We start from the raw sequence: 20,537 nt of genomic DNA, 5'->3' as shown, positions 1-20,537 counted from the left end.
CTCCATCGTGCGTACATCAGTGGGAGTGTGAGTTTTTTTTTTGAGAGGTTTTTGCTACAGGGCTCGTGCACTTGCCAGAGAGACAGAAAGCAAGAAATCACCCCCTAGGGGGTGTGGCCACGCTGCAATCCCTTCTCCATTTTCCTCTCAGGATCATGGGCACCCACACACACATGCCCGGCGTGAGTATAAGCCACCGGGTCCAGGGTCCAGGACTCAAACCACGGTCAACTACATGGGAGTTCGGCGACATAGCCATTACGCTAACTGCTGGTCCCATCATTGCCAGACTCTTGACTGGCCTTTTACTGTGCACTCTGTCTTGGCCTACTGCGTGCTACTGACAGGTGAGTGTAAACTAAGTGCTAAAGCAGAAGGGAATGGGAAATAAGAGAATGTCAACAGTTTTACTCAAAGTGGAGATTATGCATGTGTTTTTATAAATAACCTTTGCCTTTTTCTTCAAAAGACCCAGTTAGAGAAAAAACAATTCAGGGAACCAGTATTAGTCAGCCGATTAGGTTCTGAGCTGGACAGACTTTGTACCTTGGTGTATGACTGGCTATCCTAGAACCTTTTGAACTTTTGCCACCAAGTTATCCTGTAAAGGCTGACAGAGCCAGTAGTACATAATGGAAAGAGCATTGTGTCCTCTGCCCGACAGTCAAGGTCCGTATTACTCAGGTGGGTAAAGAACCAAGTTGGCTCAGGATTGCTTGTAAACCTCAAGATCTTTCTGAGATGAAAGCATCGGTCATGTGGGGTATGGGTCTTGACTTTTTCTTCTGGAATTCATTATTATTAAATCATCAGGGAAAGTCATTTTTCTATGTTTTTCTATGCAAAAATGTGTCATGACTTTCCCGACGACCCAATATTTTATTTTCCCTATGACTCAGTATTTTAGGAATAAGCATAGAAGAGAGGAAACTCCCCCAATTTGATGTTTGGGAAAGGTCTGCATTCAACTCTCCATTTGATCACTTTTGAGTAGGAACATCAGGGTAGTTATTTACTTCTCTGGCCCTGTTTCCTCCTCTGGGACTATGAGAACAGGTCTTTGGCAGGTCTGTTGGGGAATGTAAGGACCCAGAGGAGATGGACAGTGAGATTCTGTGTAGCCTCGAATAGGAATAGTAGTTCATATGCTCCATCTCTAATTCAGGCAGAAGCTGGCTTTTGTTGTGGCATAGTCACTGTATTGTTCTCGTTTGGAAACATGAATGACCTGTGTTTACACCAGTAGCATAATGATCAAGGAGCTGTTTGTAGAGAGGGTCCTATAGTGCCTTGTCACCTGGTAGACTTGGGGTGCAAGGGCAGGCGGGTGACACAGGCCAACTCCTCCAGCCGGCCCACTGTGCCGGTGGCAGGTCCTTCAGCCGTCGTTGACTGTTTAGCACTGCCCTGAAGTTCACTCAAGTCAGAGTTCAAGGAAATGAATGGGATCCCAGGATGCCGGAGCTTCTCCGATTCAGACACAGAGCAATCAAGCATCTTTTCCTGGAAGAATGTGTTGTACATTGTGTCCCTGTGGAGCTGGTGTGTGTGGATGTTGGTGGACTGAGGGTGAGAAGATGAAGTCGATGTTACTCCCTAGAGTGGAGACCCGCGGAGTAGTCCAGAGAGCCGCGGAGTGCTGTGTTTTGTTCTTGTGTCTCCCCCAGTCCGTGGCAGCTGGGTTGGTGGCAGCTGTGTGCACGCTTTCTCTTTTGAGTCAGCGGCGCAAGGCAAGTCATTTCCCATCCTGAAGCTCCTGGCTGCCGAGCTGCTCTGGATATGCTGGGATGTGGCTATTAACTTTAACCATTTGCATAAATCCAGCCTCCACTCCCCTAGAAAGGCTCGTCCTGTCCTTACACCTTCCCTGAGGTGATTCTTTCCAGGGTTGGGGGGCTGGGGAGGTGAGGAAAGAGGAGGAAAGAAGGCCGCCGGCTGACTGACCGCTCCACGCCAGCCCGCAGAGCGCAGACCCATTGACTGAGGTCCATGTGGGGAAGGGAGAGCCCAGGCAGGGGCTGGAAACGGAAGAGCTGCCAGCGCGGCTGGCGGCAAGGCCGCCGGCAGGGGGAGGCCCGAGCGAGGCCGACCCGCGAGGGGAGCTGGTGTGGCGGGGTGGCGGCCGGCCGGGCGGGCTGCGCCCCTCCCTGCACGCTGCCAACACTCGGATCTCTCGCTCTTTCTCTCCCCTGTGTTTTCAAACAGGAAGTGCACGGCTGTCTGTAACGTGCTGCCGGGTCCCAGGATGGAGGAGTGAAGTCTGCCGTCGCTGCGGTTCCAGCCTCCGGAGCCCGCCCCAGCCGAGTCTGCGGAGAGTGCCCTGAGGGAGCAGGGTGGCCGCCTGGTCCAGGTGCATAGGGCGGGGTCGGGGAGCCTGCAGGGCCGGGTGCTGGGCTGCCAGTTCACGGCTGCCAGGGCGCCCGCCGGGTGCCGGAGCGGCTCTCCAGCTCTGCGCGGCTGCCTCACTTGCAGGCTCTTTTGGAGGAGGAGGGATTTGTGCCCCCGCGCCCCACTGCTTCCTCGCCCCAGGGTCTCTGCCAGCTCTGCTGGCCGCCTGGGTGTGCCGGACCCGAGCTGGAAGACTTCGGGCAGCATGCACGCTGTGCCCAGGACCAGACCTGCCTGGGCGCCACAAGAGCAGGCGATTCCAGGCTGGGCTGCCTGCGCCCGGGAGCCTTCCGGGAGTCCCCGGCCACCCTCTCCACCCTCTCCTCCCGCTGCTGCTCGCTGCCTGGAGCAGCAGCTCTTTGTTCCTCACTCTCTGGGCCCGGGTTATCTACATAAATGTCGGTGTTATGAAGAGTGGTGCGAGGCTGGGGACTGAGGGAGGAGGAAGAGGATGAGGTGGGGATGAAGGGAAAGGTACTGAGGGGGTGGATCTGGGAGTGCAGGCTCAGAAATCTCACCTTCTGCTGAAACAGCGGAGCCTGTGTCTTGCTTTCTATTTGGAGAAAGCCCACTGTCACTAACTCTGGAACGAGTGATGCAGACACAGACCGGAAAGGTAGGACCCAGGAGGAGGGAGAGCGCAGTTAGGAGTTCAGTCTGCTGTCTGGCTCCGTAATCCACATGGTGTCTCAGCCAGGTTCCCTCGCTGAGACAGAGGTACTTCAAAAGTCTGAGCCAGACATCTTTATTTATTTGCCATCAAAATAAGATTGAGAGTGACTTTTTTTCAAATTCACTAAGAAGGTTATAATTTCAGATCTGCGTCTTGCTCCCTCTCCGATGTTCATAGGAAAAGAACAAAACACTAGGGAAAAGGTTGGTGTTAGGCTACAGATTTTTTTGCTTCCTAGTTTTCCCTGCTGCTGCTCTCTCTGCAGACTGAAGTCAAATTGCCTTGTTCCCCACTGAAAGCCTGGCCTTGTTTTCCGCCTATATTTATCTGTGTGGTGAAACTGCGGAGCTTGTGGAAGGACACTAAGGGGATGGGATGGCCACGAAGAATCAGTTTGATGGGATGACTCTAAGGCCACAAATTCACCGTTTGAACAGTATTAAAGCCAGTAGCATATTTTACTCTATTTTGGAAAAAGGGATGTGAGCACATGAGTAGAGGAGAGGAACGGGCCACTTGGCCAGGGTCTTTTTTACGTAGCGCAGAGAGAAAGTTCATACTTGTTACTGGGCGGCCCCGCTTTCGCAGAAGGCAGGGTTAGTTGAAGACTTTAAATTCACAATACGAGATGCTGACTATACCATTCTAATGTTGAAAAAGTGTATTATATACTTTTATTACATAATTAATTTTGCTTTGGGAAGAAAATCTTTTATATTCAGATAGGCTGGTAATTTGCACTTCCCCCTTCCCCTCCCCTTTTTTCATATCAGCAGTATCAGGTAATTTAAATGATGAAGTCCCATTTTTCTAATAGCGCATTAGAACTTGAATCACTTTTAAATACAGCTGCTTTGAGCATTGTGATAATATCAATAATTGGGATAATTATATTTAGCGGTAAGTAGCCAGGATACACTGTGAAAACTGAGCAATTAATGTCATACTTACTAGATAGACATGGACTTTTAAAAATTTGAATTTAATTTTTCAAAGGATTATTTTTTATTTAACATTATTATTATTATTGTTATTTTCCAGTTTGATCAAAGAAAGAGGGAGAGTGAGAGAGAGAGAGAAAGCTACGAGGTCCAGGACTCAAACCACAGTCTACCATGTGCGAGTCCAGTGCCTTTAACTTCCACACTACCTGCTGGCCCCTTCTGTTTATTTTTTAAATAATTATTTTATCTAACTTTAGTTATTATTACTATTATTATTTTCCAGTTTGATCAGAGAGAGAGAGAGAGAGAAAGAGAGAGAGAGAGGCAGGAAAAGTGAGAAGGTAAGCCAGGAGGCCCGGGACTTGAACTGCTGTTGGCCATGTGGGAGTCCAGTGCCTTTAACCACCACACCATCTGCTGGCCCCTTAAATGTGAACTTAATTGTGAGATGTCTGTGTTTATACCCCTTATCTTGCCAAATACATCACAAGATGAAAAGTGAGAATAAGTCATCAAGAGAGATTCTTGAAAGACCTGAAAACTATTGTTTTGACTCTATTTTTCTAGACAGGTAACCTTCTTGCTATTCAGTTTGTTAATTATTTAGGGACTTTCTTCAGCATCTGCCAGTCTGCTCTGTGGTACAGCAGAATGGCTTTTGTGCCCCTCCAAACCTGTCCTCTGTTTAGGAACAGGATGCGCTCCCTCCCTAGTGGCATTTACACTCAGGAATAATGTAACTGGCCCTTCGATGCTCATCGTCTGTTTACAGTGTGTATTCCCTGTGCTGTTGACAGTTGCTCCTTTCGATAGTGTGGCTGAAGTGAATTCTTTTACTTCAGTTGCTAGAGAAAGGAAGCTGAGGCTGTTAGGATGTGACTTGTCGCTGGTCATACCTTAAGTGGAGATGCTGGGCCTGGAACAAGGGTCTTTTGGTTTCAGTCCGTGGATCTTTTGTAGTTTGGAAAGTGGCTGTGTAAGGAAGAGATGGCAGTGCTGATTCAGGGGTCCTTTGCCCTTGGCAAAGAAAGCCGATGAGGGGGAGCAGCCTTATCACACCTCAGGTCATCTCCCATTCCTCTCCAGGCAGGCTCTGCCTGGACCTTTTTTTGTTTGTTTTCTTCCTCCCCTGTTTGAAATGTACACTTCCTGTGTGTCAGTGACCAGACTGAGCTGTATTGGGTTGTGTGATTGTATTCTGCTGGAATTCCAATGGTTTGTTTCAATTTACAAATATCTTTTGTCAAGTCTTAGGAAACAGTTATCTTTTATAAGGATTAAATTAGCATATTGAAACTTTTGAGAATAAAAGAAAGAGAACACCTCTAGTTTACCTCTAGGACAGCTTATGGCCTAGAAAACAAATTAATTAGTAAATAATGTACAGTCAGCTTTGGGTATCTTTGGATTCTGCATCTGGGGATTCAACCTACTATAGATTTCTTTCTTTTTTCTTTCTTTTTTTTTTTAATTGCCAGAGGAGTATGTACTCACCAGAGAGAAGGAAAAAAGGAGAGGGAGAAAGCACCCCTCCATTTCTCCATTGTGTCTGGACTCTGGGCATGAATGCACACACACCCAGCATGTTTTCCAAGATGCCAGGGTGAGGATTTGAACCATACTCAGCCATGTGAGATCCTGGTCCCTTAACCACTAAGTCACAGGGCCAGCTCAAATTGGAAATGTTTGAAAAAAAAAATTGGTTGCATTTGTACTGAACAGGTACAGACTTTTTTTTCTTGTCGCTATTCTCTAAGTAGTACAGTATAACAACTATTTACGTAGTGTTTACATTTGTTAGGTATTATAAGTCATCTAGAGCTGGTTTGAAGTTTACAGGAGGATATGCGTAGGTTATGTGTAAATAGTATGCTGTTTTATATAAGACCTAAGCATCCATGGACTTAGGTATCTGAGGGGAGGTCCTGGCACCAATCTCCAGGGAATACTGAGAGACAATGTCGATGACTTCTTATACCTTGCTACCACTGCCACCATAAATACCCCTACTCTTTTATCCTGGGTCAGGATAACCCAGTGAGAAGTTTGCATTACAGAAAAACATGGGCAAATCCATATATTTTTTAAGTTACATGAGAAATATTTTTGTAATATTCTCCAGTGGAAATAAGTTTAGTTTTCTTATCTTTGCAGTGATTAAAACTGAGGCTTTCCTTTCACTAGGGTCTTAATGATTCATCTAAAAGAATAGAAATGAAAGTTTAGAGTATACTTTCATGGGAAATGCTGGATATAATATTTACTTTTCAGTAATTGAAGCATCCTTCATAGTCTGTACCTCTCCATCCATTGTGACCTGTAAATTGTGTCCAAATATCAGGAGGAGGTGGAGAAGTTAGGAGAAGAAGGCAAAGATAACATGAGTGCCATCCTTTTGTAAGGGAGAAATAAAGTGATACACACCTATTTCTTCATCTGCCTGCACTGCTGTTCTGTTCGTATTGGTGAAGTGCAGTGGTTCGTGAACTAACCGTGTGTTCTTTCCAACACGGAGGCTAAGAATGAAAGAGGAGCTAGCTTTGATGTTAAATGCCAAGGAAAAGTGAATGGCCAGGAGAGAACCAGGAATAGAAATAAATGCAAGTTAAAATTTTCATATTTTCAAAACCCTCCTTTTTTTAAAAAATAAAACCCTCTCTTTTCTTCTTCATGTGTATTATAAAACAAAAATTAGCTTCCTTGTCAGAAATTATAGACTGTGAAGTGGTGGTTCTCAGCCCTTACAAAAATCAAAAAAAGCTTTTATTTAATACTAAAAGATGTCAAAAATTCTGACTTGTTCAGAGCTTTACATCTTATGTCTGAAGATTACGAATATTTCATGACAGTTATTTACTTTCACTCAACTGAATGTATAGTCTTCTTTTCTTTTTTTATTTTTCCCCCCTCTTTTGGAGAGGTTTTTGCTATAGGTGCGTGTGCTTGCCAGAAAGACAGAGGAAGACAGAGACAGAAAGCAAGAAATCACCCCTCAGGGGGGATGGCCACGCCTCAATCCCTTCTCCTCCATTCTCCTTTTGGGATCTTGGACATGCATGCACACAGGCCCAGCGTGAATTTAAGCCACTGGGTCCAGGACTTGAACTGCGGTCGACTACATGGGAGTCCAGCAACATAGCATTACACCAACTGCTGGTTCCCAACTCAATGTATATTCTAAATAGTGACCACAGAATTGTCTTGTATTTGTAAAAATCGTAGTGTATATGGGGTAATACAAGGGGTAATTAAAAAGTTCATAGGAAATGCATATTATGAAAAAAAAATCTGTGGATTTCAAATTTTTTAGCATCAAAATAAACTTGTACTTTTTCATTTTTCCATGAACTTTTGGCAGTCCTTTCATATGTGTGAGATAGGGGTTCATCTACGGGACTCTCCCTGTACCCATAAAGTCCACAGCCAAATTAAAACAACTGCTCCAGGCTGAAATGCTGAAATAGTGATGGAAAATGTGTGCACTGTGTTAGCCATCAGATTTTACAGAGCCCTGGTGAAATGTGTCTTCTTGGCTGTACTTTACATGGGTACTATGGAAAGTCCTGACCTGGGGTCTTACCTTGTTGGTGGGTTAACGCTTCCTCATGCTCAGCTTTGAGATCTTTGCGCAGTTCTTCAATGATGGATGGCTGGATTTCTTCTAAGAACATTTCCTCTACAGTACTTCTGTAAAAGTCCCTTCCTTGTGTTTGTGCAGGTAGGATTCTGACACCAGCTGCAGAATTATCACCGTCATAGCCACAGCTGCCACCACCAGCAGCCTTAAATTCGTTGCCCACAAGTTAAAAGAGGCTTTCAACCTTTACTTTAATGGTTCATAGTGTGGTTATGGAAGGAGAGATATTCTTTATCCTTGCTCCACAGTGGAAAAAACTGATTGATAAATTCATATCGAATCAGTTTATCTGGATTCTGTGCCTGTGGTTAGGACTGTGGTATTCTGCTAAGATAGGTTTAAGCAAGGCACTGAAATCTATTAGTGTATGTGATTATTTTATCTGCCCCCCCCTTTTTTTTTTTTAGAGGTTTTTGCTATAGGGCTCGTGCACTCACCAGACAGAGACAGAAAGACAGAAAGCGAGAAATCACCCCCTGGGGGGATGGCCATGCCTCAATCCCCTCTCCTCTATTCTCCTCTCGGGATCTTGGGCACGCATGCACATGCACCCGGCGTGAGTTTAAGCCACCGGCTCTGGGACTCGAATCACAGTCGACTATGTGGGAGTTCAGCGACATAGCCATTACGCTAACTGCTGGTCCCAACCCCCCCCCCTTTTTTTTTTAACATTTCCTATTTATTTTTTCTTTCTATCTCTTTCCTTTGCCTTCTCATCCCCATCCCTTTCTTCTGCCAGGGAGAGCGAGCCCTCCCAGTGGGGCATGGTTATGGTTCCCCCATAATCCTTTCTCCATTTCTCCATCCTGTCAGAATTTCAGGTACCCAGGCATGTGGCATATTTTTCAAGCCACTAGGGTGAAGATTCAAAGTGTGATGTGGCCATGTGGGATCTTGCTTGCTACATACTTGACTTCATCACTAGGCTATGGGCTAGCCCAACACTTGTTTATTGAACCCGTTGTGTATACCAGGCGCTTTAGCTGGATTAGCACTCATTCTCCTGGGACTGTGCAGGGTGGGCAATATCTCTTTTATATGCAGAAACACAGATTGCAAGTGATCCCGGTCACGTGGATAAGCCGAGACCTGGTCTCAGATCCAGATGTGTGCAGTTTCCAAAGCTAAAGCGAGTCCCTCCCTGCGGCTCCTACTTCCTCTGTCCGTAACCTAACCTGGGAAAAGAAATGGTCACGGTTTGTTTTGTCTTACCTCCTTCTCAGCAAAGGTTACATTAAACCATAGAAAATATGCAGCTGTTGGAAGAGTTGACATTTTTATAAGTATCTCATGTAGTATATATTGCTTTTTTTCCTAAAGAGCTTAGGTATATGAGATGTACTGGTCTTCATGAGAATTTCGGAGGCAGTGTTACCCATAGGCAGTACTGCTGGGTCAGAGGGTATGTGCATGCCTATTTCGCTAGGACCCTCACGGTTAAGTTTCTGCTGCCACCAGATATGGCATAACAACTTCTTTTTTTTTTTTTTTTGAGAGGTTTTTTCTATAGGGTGCGTCCGCTCGCCAGACATAGAGACAGAAAGTGAGAAATCACCCCCCAGGGGGGATGGTCACGCCGCATTCCCTTCTCCTCCATTCTCCTCTCGGGATCTTGGGCACACACGCACACACACCCGGCATGAGTTTTAAGCCACCGGGTCCAGGACGTGAACCGCAGTCAACTACATGGGAGTCCAGTGACATAGCCATTACGTTAACTACTGGTCCCAATAACTTTTTTTATTAACAGATTTCCTGAGTGTTGTCAACCCAATTAGATGTTAATTGTACTTGGTAGTTTACTTTGGCTTTTTTCCCCCAATTGCTGCTGAGGTTGAGTACCTTAATTTGCTTGTCCCATGAATTGTCTTTCACGTCTTTACAACCAGCCACTTTTTTACAGCCCCCTGTTTTTTCTGTTGGGTCTCTTCCATTTTTCTTACAAGAAGTCTCTTGAAAGAGTTTCTGCGAAGTTGCTTGTATATTCCAGAAATGAATCTCCTGTTGTCTTTAAATATGGTGAACACTTTCTTCTAACATGTCACTTCTCTGGTAACATTGTCTATGGTCCTTTCAGTAACAGCAGCAGAGATCTTTAATGCAGTTGAACGCATCAATTTTTAATACTATCACAGTCTATGTGTTTTGATCCTTTAAGAAATCCTTCTCTGTTGTGGGCTTATAATATCATCCCTTCTCACTTTCATTAGATTTACTTTTATCATTTGGGCTTGTAAACTATTTGGAATTGAGATGAATTTTTATTGTTTAAAAATTGGCCGTATTGTGAACCAGTTTCCCCCTCACCGTTTATCAAATAATCCACTCTTTCTAAAAGATGTTGGTGCCACCTCTGGTGTGCAAATGTTCACTTTCTGAGATCTCTGTTTTGTTCAATTGACTGGTGTAGCCCTGGGCCATTGATACATTGTTTTAATTGTTATATATACATTTGTATAACTTGATCCTATTAGCATGATTTCTTGTTACTTATTTATTTTTAAGGTTTTTGCATAGGGCACATGCAACACATGGCACCTGCTGGAAAGAAACAGAGAGAGACAGTGAGAGGAATGTGACAAATCATCTCCCACCGGGGATGGCCTCACCGCAGTTCCTCTTCCTCAATTCTCCTCCCAGGATCCTGGGGTGCATACACATGTGCCTGGTGTGATCTTCAAGCCGCTGGGTCCAGGACTTGAACTGTGGTCGGCCATGTGGGAGTCCAGTGCTATGACCACCATACCACCTGCTAGTCCTATTACATATGAGCATGATCGATGTAATATAAATTTACAAGGTCAAAAATGTGTATGGTTCGTTTAGGCAGATTTCTTACCATTATTTGCATAAGTATTAACTCATTCCATCTACAAATACGTTTTATAGTATTGTATCTAGTTATATCTATTGTGTCTATCTGGGAACATTCTTTAATTTACTTATTTGGCAACATAATTTAATTTCAACATTCCTGAGGTTATGTTTCCTCCTGTTTTACAATTCTTTAGTAGTTGCGGCTCCCTTTCACACTTGGTCATCTATGTAGGGAGTGCTTCCTCACTTAAAAGCTTCTCTTTCTTCTTCAGTACGCTCTATATACTGTAGTGCACATTCCCGGTATGGCTTTTGAATGAATGTTTTGAGGTATGATACATGGGCAAAACTCTTTAAAGCCTGTGAATTATAGATGTCTCTCTACTGGGAAGATTTATTACCAGTTTCAGCTTGGTTTTCCCCATGTTTACGGTGGTCCAGTCTGTTCTAAGTTCACCGAGTCTTTTTTTTTTTTTTTTTTTTTTGAGACTTTTTTTGCTATACGGAGTGTGCACTCCCTAGAGAGACAGAAACAGAGACAGAAAGTGAGAAATCACTCCCCAGCAGGGATGACCACACCACAGTCCCTTCTTCTCCAGTCTCCTCTTAGGATTTTGGGCACGCACGCACATGTGCCTGGTGGGAGTTTCAATCCACCGGGTCCAGGACTCGAACTGCAGTTGAGCATGTGGGAGTCCAGTGACGTAACCATTACGCTATCTGCTGGTTCCGGTTCACTGGGTTTTATTCTTCCTTGTCTCTCCAATTTATGTCACGTGAAGTACTAGGTCACGTTATTTGAGAAGCGGGTATTGACTTGCCTATGTAGAGGACATGCACTTTTCTTAGTTTATGAAATGTGATGGAACCATGCTGTATAAAATATGGATTATGAAATAAATATAAAATTATCTTGAGGGACAAATAATGATCTCAAAAATAGATAATGCATGACAGGGCTAGTCTAGGCCAAAGATGTTAGTCTTGCCATCAGTTCTAGGATTGTCTGGGTGATAGGACGAACTTTATTTTTTTCTTTCATCCCTAGTTTTAAAGGTGCTTTATGGATAATAAGAAAGCCGCAGTCTATTTAGTTAACTACTGAGATGTACTAAGATGGCACCAAGTGTGAGAAAATTATAGAATGCTCTGGAGTCTGAAACCTGCTGGGACAGGTAAGTCCAAGGTCTGTGGGCTGTTGGAATTGTTCCGCTGTGCTTGAAACAAGATTTATTAGATACTCACCTGAGTTTTATTATAATAACGCCAGCTAGTGACCTGAATGAACCTGTGTGCTCATTAAAGGACTTCATCAGTACGATGCTTTCTATTTCTTGTTCAGACTCCTCTGTGATTCCCTCTCCAGCTGTCGGATCCACCTGTTCTACCAGCCTTGTTTCTTATTCAATTATTCTGACATAATTGACAGCCAGATTACCTCACTTGTTCATCAGACTGCTTAGCTCTCAGTTCCCCTTGTCTCCTCTACCTCTGTATCCAGTCCTTGGGCTAAGTTCTGAGGACACAATGTGAATGTGACAGGAGGCCTGACTGCAGAGACAAGACCTTAGAATTCTGGGTACTTTTCAGCAGTACATCATGATAAATAATAATAAAGAGTAGGGCACAAAAGACAGAATGATTTGTTCTTTCTCGTTTGTGAGGGAAGAACTCCTGAAGGAGTTGATTTTGGTGCAGAAGATCGGAGGAATAAGATTACTCAGATTAGGCTGGAGAAAGACTGACCAGGCACAGAGAAACACCCCAGGTTCAGAGCCCCAAAGAGTTCAGTGTGTGAGGAGCAGGGAGTCTAAGGGGAATTCCAAAAGTTCAGGGAAGAAATTGAATGATACATATTCTTTTCTAAGGTTATTTCTTTTTTTCCTTTGAGATAGAGAGCGTGCACTCACGTGTGAGAGAGGCTTCTTCCCCAGGGTCTCATGACACAGTGATCCTCTTCCCCTGGGCCTCCAGCTAGGCAGGCTCTTGGGCACAGGTGCACCTGGCATGTCACAGGTCAGCTGAGGATCTAAACCTGCAGTCAGCCACGTGGCTTCCAGCACTGCAAGTCAGTAACTACTGCCTGTGTTACTGCTGCTGGGCCTTAACCTAGAAGTAAAAAACAGGTTTATTATGGCACACACACACACACACACACAAATATATCATGGGGTTTTTTCATAATACATATTTTTCATGAACTTTAGAATGATTGGAGCAGAGAAATGGTGGGGCAGAGGGAAGAGGAGGCTGAAGGTACATCTTGGTTCCGATTCTCAGGCTATGAATACCATTTCTGGACGTGTGGATTTTATTATCCTGACAGCACTGTAGAATCATCACAGATGAAATAAATACTTAATATAGGTGCAAAGGAAGCAGGGGGAAGTCCAGTGGCTGTTCCAGTAATCCAGGCAGAGCTAAGGTGGCGGCGATGAGAAATGTGAGCAGAGGATGGACTGGACAAACATTTACGAAAAATAATTCATTCCTGATGAGATGGAAAGTGGGAGAGGAGTAGGAGGAAGAAGAAAGATGAGTATTGATTTTTCTAGTTAGAATCATTATCTAAAAGCATCATTAGTAAGATTGGAAAACAACAGAAACAAGTTTGGAGAGAATAGTAAGGTTTTTTGTTTGTTTGTTTGTTTTCTTTTAAATAATTGCTAGAAGGTACCTACACTCACCAGAGAATGGGGGGGGGAAGCACCTCCCCGTAGAGTGTGGTCATACAGCAATCCGTACTCCCTTCTCTTCCATTTCTCCATCCTGTTGGGATTTGGGGCAAGCGCGCACGAGCGTACACACACACACACACACACACGTGCGTTTTATAAGCTACCACAGCCAAGGTTTGAACCACGGTTGGCCATCCAGGACTGTGAGGGACCTTGAGACAGCTAAAAGGAGCAGTTACCTTAGAAAAGGAGCTCCTTTAACCACTGGCTATGGTCCTGGCTCATGAGGTGTTTTTTTTTTTTTTTTTCAGTTTATTTCTTTCATGAGTAAGTGAGAAAGAGAGAAAGGCAGAGCAATATCACCCCCATCAGGGTCCCATGGCTGCAGTTCACCACCTGCCTCAGCCAGTCCTGGATTGGGGCACATACATGGCCAGCTTGCCCAGGGAGGGGTTTGGACGTGAACCCAGAACTTCCCTCATACAGTGTCATCTATTACCGCTGTGCCATGTCTGGCCCCGTGAGTTCAATTTGAAGTGAAACGGGGCTCTCTGTGAGACATTCTTCTGATTGTGAGACAGCTGGGTCTTAAGAGAGAAGTCAGGGCTGGAGACGTACTTGAGAGTGACTGGAACTGATTCTTGTGACCATACTTGAGAGTCTGCGGGGCCAGAGGATTAGCGACTGAGCCAGAAGAAGGGACGATAGAATCAGGAAAGCTAGAGGCAGAAGTGATGATGATATTGAGCCCCGGATTTCTTTCCACAGAGTCCCCCTGATACTGCTAATTGTTTTACAGAGGAGATAGCTAAGGCTTGGTGGTCTAGGGAAGACCTGTCAGGTGTGTTGGTGGTCACAGGCAGCTCAAGTAGAGTGAAGGCTGAATATGGCAGACTGGATTAGGCGGTTAGGTATTCAGTTTGTAGTAAGAAGAGTTCTCAAGTCTCAAACTGGAGTGTCAGGGGGGATAAAGAGTAGGCGCCGAGAAGTGGGGGCACTGCGTGGAGAGAGAATGCGTGTGCATGTTTTCTGTGAAGGAGTATTTTATGTGTGTGATGGTGCCTGGATCTTGTAGTTTGGTTGAGAGTGGTGGAGAGGAAGTTACTAAAAGTAGGAGAAGGAATTATTTAGTGTTATTTTAAAAATATTATTGATTTCATTTTATTAATTATTATTTTGTTTGCTATAGTGCACATGTGTTCACCAGAGAGAGGCACAGAGAGAAGGAAAGTGAGAAAGCAAGCCGCCAGGTCTGGGACTCAAACTCTGATCAGCCTTGTGGGAGTCCAATGCCTTAACCACCATGCCACCTGCCAGCCCCAAAAAGAAGGCATTATTAATGGAGGAAGGGTCCAGAAAAAATAGGGAGTTGAATTTTGGAACACAGACATGCTCAAAAGGGTTGCCTTTAGACTTTCATTCCACGAAAGGGACCGGCGGGGAGGAGGAATGCATGTGACTGTCGATTTATGTGCAAGTAAAGGGTAAAGACATTAAGAAAGTACATTCCTGGTGGTTGGGTGTTCTCAGTAAAGGAGGAAATGAAATCTGCTGGGAGTGAGGGACCTTGAGGAGACAGCTGAAGGAGCAGTTACCTTAGGAAAGGAGGTCATCGATGTCGGAGGAGTAATTGGCATGCATTGTTGAGGGCCCACCTAGAGTTTTGTCAGTGGGGTGAGGTGTCGATGGTGAATTTTCCCCTTGGTTGATGGAGTAATATGAATAACACAAGTTATATTTTAAAATAAAATACACCGGCCCTGCCTGAAACATTACCTTTAGATAGTTATTTAAGGAAGCTTAGGAATCCTTAAGGGGGAGAGGGAGGAAAAGGAGGACACAGGAGAAATGGACTAGACAAGAGGAATTCGAATTTTAGTGCTAGTTCTTCCCTTAGCAAGGGTCGTTTTAGAGAAGTCAGCTGATCTCTAAGGCCTCAGTTTCCCCATCATTCAATGGAGGAAGCTACACTTACTGTCCTCTCAAGTCTCCTGTAGCTCTCAGAACTTCTGTGAGACTCGTTCCTCAGGAGGCAAACTGAGTGGGCAAGAGAGGAAGAGTGGCTAGATTCCTGACATTGATCACTGATGGGTTCTTTGAATCACCACTCCCACACCAGTGCCTTGGAGCAGTTGTCAACAGGAGACCGGGACAGCTGGGCGATCACCACGCATAGGTGTCCGCGATGGTGCCTGCGCCCTGTGGTAGGAGAAGTGGCAACTAGAACGGGGAAGAACAGGTACATGAGGGGCCTTGTACACGGGGTAGGCAGGGTGGATTTGCCATGGCCCTATCCCCGGTGTGCCACAGTTCTCTGCAGAATCACTAGTCACAGATGGTCTGGTCATTTTGTAGGGGAGGTGAGGGGCTTTACATTGATCTGTATGTGTTTCTCTTCTCTGACAGCATTTTTTTTTTCATTGAGCTCATTTTTCCTTTTTAGTTAAATCCATGGCATTGTAGAGAGAACTGAACAGTTGGAGAAGGCTCAGTCCATATTAATGCATCTTATCTTTAGAGTCTTTCCTCCTTCCCACCTCCTTCACGGCACCTTAGTTTTCCTTGTCCGTAGAGAAATCAGAAAGAGTTTGAAGCAATTCAACACTTCTGAGTTAAATAAGTCCTTCCCCTGGGAGGTTTACTCTGCCGTTTTAACTGTCTATGCTTCCTTTTAACAACAGGGATAACATCTTACAGCCCTACAGGTGTGTCTAGCATTACAAGGTGGACCCAGGTCAGGTATGTGACTCTGGAGATTATTGTAATAATTTAACAAGCCTAAGCAGGTGATGGGATACTCTTTAAAAGTTAAGCCTTTAATCTTTCTCTGCTCTTACAGATTTAGGAGAAATCTGGGCATGTCCTTTTTTTCCCCCCATTAAGCTATTACACAACTTAATGCTTGGAAAATTCTTCACAGGAAGAAACAGGGTGTAACAGTTTTTGTGAGACATTTTTAAAAAAATTCATTCTTTTAGCTTAAGTCTGAGAATACTATTCTCACTCTACCCAACTGCTTTCATTGCTTTCTGAAAGTCTTCATTTCTTCACAAAGTTAACTATTCTTCCAAGTGAAACATAGTTTAGAAAAAGTGAAACCACTTAAACTCAAAGCTAAAGTATAGTCTATAAATGTGTTTCTTCCATTTCCTGAGAAACAACAGGAAGGATTTGCTTCCTCAGAATAAACCCAGTAGGGGACTCTCAGAGCAGAGGAGATCAAAGATTCTAGCCTTGTCACACAATGGGAAATTTGTGGTCATTTTTCTAACCTTAGAAACTGGTCTAATACTAGTTTTTGTTTTGTTTGCCCCAGCCCCCACCCCCCCATGAGGCATCAGCTTATGTATATACAATCCAGAAACACACCTCTGAGGCAGGTGCATTGGTGGGTACCTGAACTCCCAGATACCTAGGAGGCTGAGTCAGGATTGCAAGTTGAGGACAGCATGGGCAACATAGCAAGACCTCTCTCTTTAAAAAAAAAAAAGAAGAAGAAGAGGAGGAGGAGGAAGAGAGAAAAGAAGGAAAGGAGAGAGAGAGAGAGAGAAAAAAAAGAATGCACCCTTGATCTATTTTTTAGATATCCTGACCCTTAAAAAAAGTAAAAAGGGAAGAAAGAAAAGAAATGCATGTTTGACTTGTTAGTCCAAATGTTGACTATCTCAGATGTCCAGAAGAATCCATTTCCAAGTTGTGTATAATCAATATAGACATGCTAGCCAAATAGCAATGGGGGAAAAATCCTTTTTGATATTAATGTAGGAAGAATAGAGAAAAACTGGCTGACCTGTATCCACTACAGTTAAAGTTAAACTTACTAGATCAGTAAACTATTCCATAGCTGTGCTCATGGGAGAAGTTAAGCTCATGGCAAAAAGTGACCTGAACCAAAAAAGGAATCATACTGCAGTAATTTTATATGCACACACACACGTAAAGGTAGGAATAAGGACATTTATTAATATTTATCTATTTCCAGAAAGAGGTATGAGAGATGTTTTAATAAAAGGTGGTCGATTTTGTTACGATGGGCAGATTTTTATTTGTGAGATACAGCAAGATGAAGGACAAATATATGCACTTAGTATTCATCTGTTGTTAATGTCAAATATTTTCAGTATTCATCTGTCATTAATGTCAAATATTATGTCATTCTGTCTTCCCCAAGAGGTGCCAAATAGGTCAACATTTTGAAATATCGGACAGTGTTTATATTGAGAAAAAGTCCACATACATTGACAACTTGACAGAATTCTCCATAGTCTAAATTTTTTTCCTGTATTTGTCTTTCCATTAAAGGAAGAAAAGCAGATGCCAAAGCAATATATACCTTATAATCTGTCCACATACGTTGACAACTTGACAGAATTCTCCATTTTCCTGTATTTGTCTTTCCATTAAAGGAAGAAAAGCAGATGCCAAAGCAATATATACCTTATAATCTGAGTTTCTTCTTCAGTCCCTTTGTTTTATTTTATTTAATTTTTTTAAAAAGAGTTTTTGCTATAGGGCACGTGAGCTTGCCAGGGATGGAAAGCAAGAAATCACCCCACAGCGGGCTGGCCGTGCTACAATCCCTCCTCCTCCATTCTCTCAGGATTTTGAGCATTCACACACATGCACCTGGGTGAATTTAAGACACTGGGTCCAGGACTCAAACCATTATTGACCATGTGGGAGTCCAGCAACGTAACCACTGTGCCATCTGCTGATCCCCTTTATTTTTAACTTGACTCTTTACATTTAAAGTATGTCTCTTGCAAACAACATATAGTTAGGTCTTTCTTCCCCCCCATCTACTTGATGTTAATCTAATGTTATCTAATGTTATCTGCTTGATAACATTTTAATTGGTATATTTAGATCACTCATACTTAAAGTGATTGTTGATATAGTTGGATTAAAATCTACCATGTGTGTAACTGCTTCCTTTTGCATTTTCTTTTTTCCTCTTTTTCTGCTTCCTCTGGTTTTAGGTGAAAATTTTATATAATTCTATTTTATCTCCTTTTTTTAACATATCACTTATATTTCCCTTAGGAATTTTTTTTAGCAGTTACCCTCAAGTTTACAATTAATAGCAGTTTCTTAAAGAGGGGAAAAATATATTTGTGTATGTATGTGTATTCATAGAAAAATATTGGTAGGATATAAAACAACACATTAAGAGTAATTTTCTCTAGTTGGTAGGATTATTGATGATTTTTACTTTTTTATAGTTTTTCATATTTGATTTTCAAAAACTGGTGAGCAGACATTACTTTTATAATCAGAAACAATGAAGAAGCTCTTTTCATTTTAAAGGGAAAGAAAGAGGCAAATTGTAGCAAAACAAGCTGGAAAACTTGTATGATTTTAAACTTTATGCCTATGTCTGCTTCCAGCTTGAGATAACTTGTTGTCCCATAAGCACCTGGACTCCACTGGTAGAAAAAGGAAAGGGTTGGCTGCTTTCGCCTTGCACTAGGGAGGTTTTCAACCCCGGTCCTGCATCGGCTCTGCTTTCATAGTGACAATGAAACCTCAGAATGACATGAGATCTGTCTGCTGTGTGGTTTCTGGTTCATACAGACCTCTTTTTCTGCATAATTGAGGTTTTCTTTGCAAGGAATGTCTTTCTGTCTCTTTGTCTTTTAAAAAATAATAGCAGAATAAGAGCCCTCGAAAACCAGTTTTAAAATAGCTTTCCATACAAAACTTGTAATAGTTTTTGGTTTGGAAAGGGTGGAAAGGGAGCAGCAGGTGTAATAACTGTGGTAATAGGCAAAGTGGCTATAACCAAGCTGACAGTAAGGGTCCACCTGGATTCTAGGGAACTTAGCACCCCTTTGTGAAATACTAGAGAAAATTACCATTGTTGTTCTTTCTTACAATAATCGTTAGATCTTCTCAATTTCTTTGGGTTTGCATGTAAACCCAACCCTAGGTAAGATTTAAGATCATGGCAAGGCTTAGTGCAAAGAATTGATTGTTGATTTAAAAAAAAAAATGATGTTAATATTAGTTAACCTCACAGGTATCTTCAAGAAACTCCTAAGTTTTCTAAGTACCAGTTTACTACCCTGTAAAATTTGGACTCTTGTCTTCTGCTGTTTACCAGCAGCAGTAGAGTAAATAAATGAAAGTGACATTTTTTGAGTCTTCTGAAAGAAATCTAACAGCAAATGCCTATTTTCTATACTTCTAGGTAAAAAAAATATTATGAGTATCATTTTAATTTGTCTTACTATTGCAGCAGGGACATTTTATTTAAGATAAAAAATAAAGCAGTAGTCATAGTTTGTTTAAAACTAATGAAATGAAACATTTTGATATAAACAACAATTAGAAATGTATGAAATAAGTAAAAAAAGTTTTTTAAAGAATTATTTATTGAATTTTATTTTTTCATTTTATTTTTAATTTGATCAGAGAGAGACACAGAGAGAGTACAATAGGGAGACAGAGAGAGAGGGGGAACGTGAGAAAGCAAGCCACCAGGTTCAGGACTTGAACTGTGGTCGGCCATGTAGGAGTGTCCAGCATCTTAATCACCATGCCACCTGCTGGTCCCATAAAAAAGAATTCATTCACAATATATTGATTATTGCAACTATGTTAAAATATTAGTAAATTATTGTTATTAAATTTAAATTCTAAATTTTGGAGGGAACATGAAAATATAAACAATTGCTATGTAAAATTTAACAAAGTTTCTGTATAATAGTATGTTTCTTTTTCATCAACCTTACATGTGCTGGGTCGGAGGGAGAGTGAGAAAGCACTTCCCAAGAGAGATGGTCATGCTGTACCTCTCTCTTCTTTTGGGATTTTGGGCACCTACACATGCACCCATGTGTTTTTGAAGCTCCCAAGTTTGAGACCCAAACCATGTGACTGGCCATGTGGGATCTAGCCACCTTGACCACAAGGTGATTGGCTGGCCTTTTTTATATTGATAGTATTTTAATGTTATCTTATAAGCAGTAGAGAGGTCAGTAACCAAGTTTCTGGGAGGCTTACTAAATTTGAAATGTTATTGCTATTTGCAGTATAGATAATATTATTCACTAGATGTGGGCTGTAGGGATAGATGATTTGACTCTTGTTTTTTTTTAAACTCAGTTTTGAATGAGGGACTTGGTAATTGGAGATATCAGTGGAAGAGAACCGATGAATGTTCTAGGGGTCATGACCATCTTCGCCCACTTACCAGCAGTCCCCTGCCTTGACCCTCTACCCTGCTGTCTGTGGGCCCTCCCCTGCTTTTACTCATCCGGCTTTATGCCGTAACATGCTGTCTGCCTTTTTGTTCTTCAGGTACAGCTGTGAAAATTACTTGAGTGAGAAATGGTTTGGGGTTAAGGACTGTGAATAGAGGAAAGAAATAATCCTCTCATTATTTTAAATAAAGGGAA

At 42.7% G+C, this 20,537-nt stretch overlaps 1 protein-coding gene across 5 annotated transcripts in view; it reads left to right on the top strand.

Moving 5' to 3' along the window:
• LRRC8D (leucine rich repeat containing 8 VRAC subunit D) overlaps positions 1-20,537 on the top strand; it is a 137,036-nt gene that overhangs the window by 26,864 nt on the left and 89,635 nt on the right. For 2 of the 5 annotated variants that reach the window (XM_014586644.2, XM_006140164.3), the window contains one exon: positions 2,206-2,350. The gene's annotated coding sequence lies outside the window, so the exon portion shown is untranslated. Of the gene's footprint in view, positions 1-665; positions 685-1,884; positions 1,986-2,205; positions 2,351-15,832; positions 15,877-20,537 lie in introns of those variants that run through there. The other 3 variants (XM_014586643.2, XM_014586642.2, XM_014586646.2) reach the window with 3 other exon arrangements.

This window comes from Tupaia chinensis, unplaced genomic scaffold, assembly GCF_000334495.1.
Source record: "Tupaia chinensis unplaced genomic scaffold, TupChi_1.0 Scaffold000023_1, whole genome shotgun sequence".
NCBI classification, from domain to species: domain Eukaryota; kingdom Metazoa; phylum Chordata; class Mammalia; order Scandentia; family Tupaiidae; genus Tupaia; species Tupaia belangeri.
This window is presented reverse-complemented; position numbering and strand designations above follow the sequence as displayed.